At 38.7% G+C, this 3,232-nt stretch overlaps 1 non-coding gene across 1 annotated transcript; it reads right to left on the bottom strand.

Moving 5' to 3' along the window:
• Window positions 1-401: 401 nt before the first annotated feature.
• LOC144456080 (U6atac minor spliceosomal RNA) lies at window positions 402-526 on the bottom strand. The gene has a single exon (XR_013484986.1). It is a non-coding gene; the product is annotated as a U6atac minor spliceosomal RNA (small nuclear RNA).
• Window positions 527-3,232: the final 2,706 nt, after the last annotated feature.

Below are 3,232 nucleotides of genomic sequence, written 5' to 3'. Positions count from 1 at the left end.
CTGCCAAGAGGGAACAGAAGAAGGGACAATTAGGCTAGCTCTGCTCTCTTCTGAGAGATAGGGCTATTGGACTAGAGTTATACTTATCTGCCCCCCTAAATATTACTAGTCTAGTGGAATAATTTTTTAGGTTCAAGCCACTTTCCTGGTTTGTTGTCATACAGCCATTTTGGTCATGTCCAACTCTTCATAATCTCATTTGGGGCTCTTGACAAAGATACTGGAGTGGTTCATCATTTCCTTCTCTTATTTTACAGATGAGGAAACTGAGGCAAACAGGGTTAAATGACTTGCCCGGGGTCACATAGCTAGTAAGAGACAGAGGCCAGATTTGAGCTTAGAAAGATGAGTATTCCTGGCTCCAGGCTGGGTACTCCATCCACTGTGCCACCTAGCTGCTCTTAAACATGATTAGATGCCACAGAGTAGGTGGCAATGCCTTAACTATATTTTGTGGTAAAGGCCACTAGGACCTCTTCCTTCCTTATCAAGGGGAGTGCTAACCTTCTCTCTTTTCATACAACACTCTCTTCTTTTATACAAGACAAGGGGAAGAAGGGTAACCCCAAGCTTACACCCACAAGATTGCCCTTTTCCCACCAAATGCTAGTTACACAAAAAATCATCACAAATAGTTAAAAGTAAGCAAACACATTTATCCAAACAGATAGCAAACAAAAATCAGAGTTCTATAGATTATGACATAACAGAAGATAACTAGAGTGAATGAACTCTCCTACTGGGAGCAAGATATCTCAGCTCAATCAAAAGAGAGGCCCAGATAGCAAACAATGGGAAATTTCTCTAAGTTTGTAGGGAGGCAAGCTAGAAATCAGGGACTTGTTAAAGTGCCAGCTCCTCCTCATGTCTGACACTTGTTAAGTCTTTTCCAGAATCAGTCTGGAAAAGTCTGAAATTGCATATGTCCTCTCTCAAAGAAGAAAGGAAAAAGATCTCTCCTCTCTAAAGCTCTCAATCCAGCTTTACTCTCCACATAGGCATATGGTGCCAAGTCTTCATTCTCTCCACCAATAAGACAGAGTCTTATACAAAGTTCTTCATGTTTGTAGTCTACATTACATTTGTCTCTGTGATTTATTTTCTCACCCAATTATTGATGTGAGAAAATAGAAGATATTTATGGTTCAAAAACTAGGGAATCTATGAACTCCAAAGGTGGGTTGGTAGCTATTGGGCAAACAACATTAGTTTGTTTTCACCCAGCCTTCAGAGATTGAAAATTGAGAACTATATGCCGTGTTCATCATAAATATAGAGTGAAGTCTCTATTAGAGGGATCCAAGACTCTGAACTGGGAAGAGGAGTCCAAAGAAAACTCTGTCTGGGCATATTAGTTATCTGGCAAGATCCTTATTTTTGTTCTAAAGAGCTTGGGCCCTAATGTTGCCTTTTTCTAAAGAACTCAGAAGCTTTTTACTTAGTTCTAGACAAGAATTTCTACCTTTTCTAGAAGAATTGGAAAAAGCTTGTGGCCTTTAAAGACTATAGGATACCTACCCAGCAAAACCAAGTATAATCCTTCAGGGGGAAAAATGGATATTCAATAAAACAGAGGACTTTCAAGCACTTCTAATGAAAAGACCAGAGCTGAATAAAAAAAATCTGACTTTCAAATACGAGTCTCAAGAGTAGCATAAAAAGGTTAACAGTAAAGAGAAATAACAAGGGATTCAATAAGGTGAAACTGTTTACATTCCTATGTGGGAAAATGATACTTGTGACTTCTAAAAACTTTCTCATTATTAGGGCAGTTAGAAGGAGTACACATAGACAGAGAGCATGGGTGTGAGTTGAATATGACGGGATGATTCTCTTAAAAAAAAAAGAAGAAGAAGGGGTGAGAAAGAAGAATGCACTGGGAGAAAGGAAAAGAAAGTAGAATTGGCTATATTATCTCACATAAAAGAGTCACAAAAGAGCTTTTACAGTGGACAGGAAGATGGGGGAGAGGGAGGGGGGAGGTGCAACACTAGAACCTTACATCAGAATTGGCTCAGAGAGGGAATTGCATGCACACTAATTTGGATATAGAAATCTATCTTGGGGGCAGCTAGGTGGCGAAGTGGATAGAGCACCGGCCCTGAAGTCAGAAGGATCAGAGTTCAAATCCAGCCTCAGATCAAACACTTGACACTTACTAGCTGTGTGACCCTGGGCAAGTCACTTAACCCCAATTGCCTAAAAAAAAAAAGAAATCTATATTACCCTACAGGAAAGTAAGAGGGGAAGAGGATAAAAGAAGGGGGGATCTGATAGAAGAGAGCACAGATTGAGGGGAAGAAGTAGGCAGAAGCAAAACACTTTTGATGAGGGACAGGGTGAAAGGAGAGAGAGAAAATAGAATAAATGGAGGAAATAGGATGGAGGGAAACATTAGTAACCATAACTGTGAAAAACCTTTTACTGCAAGTGTCTGATAACGGCTTCATTTCTCAAATATATAGAGAACTGAGTCAAATTTATAAAAGCAAGAGCCATTCCCCAATTGATAAATGCTCAAAGGATATGAGCAAGCAGTTTTCAGATGAAGTAATCAAAGCCAACTATCACCATATGAGAAAATGTACTAAAATCACTATTGATCAGAGAAATGCAAATAAAAACAATCCTGAAGCACATCCTGTGACCTATGACTACCTGATACCTATCAGATTGGCTAATACAACAGAAAAGGAAAATGACAAATGTTGGAGATACTAATAATGCACTGTTGGTGGAGTTGCGGATTGATTCAACCATTATGTAATTTGGAACTATGCCAAAGGGCTATAAAACCATGCACACTCTTTGACCCAGCAAGACCACTACCAGATCTATATGCCAAAGAGATAAAAAAATAAAAAGGGAAAAGACCTATATGTACAAAAATATTTATATCAGTTCTTTTCTGGTGGCAAAGAATTAGAAATTGAGAGACCGCCCATCAGTTGGGGAATGGCTGAACAAACTGTGATATATGATTGTGATGGAATACTATTGTGCAATAAGAAATGACAAGCAGGATGCTTGAATTAGCTATCCTCAGCAATACAATGATCCAAGACAATTCTGAAGGACTTATGATGAAAAATGGTATCTATCCCCAGAGAAAGAACTGGTGCAGTCTGAATGCAGATTGAAGCATACTTTTTTTTAACTTTCTTTATTTTTCTTGGGTTTTTTTTTTGGTCTGTGTTTTCTTTCACAACATGACTAAAATGGAAAGATGTCT

Source organism: Phascolarctos cinereus, unplaced genomic scaffold (assembly GCF_003287225.1).
Source record: "Phascolarctos cinereus isolate Bilbo 61053 unplaced genomic scaffold, phaCin_HiC Scaffold_2;HRSCAF=192, whole genome shotgun sequence".
Classification (NCBI taxonomy): domain Eukaryota; kingdom Metazoa; phylum Chordata; class Mammalia; order Diprotodontia; family Phascolarctidae; genus Phascolarctos; species Phascolarctos cinereus.
Note: the sequence above shows the minus strand (reverse complement) of the source record. Positions and strands in the feature narration are given on the sequence as shown.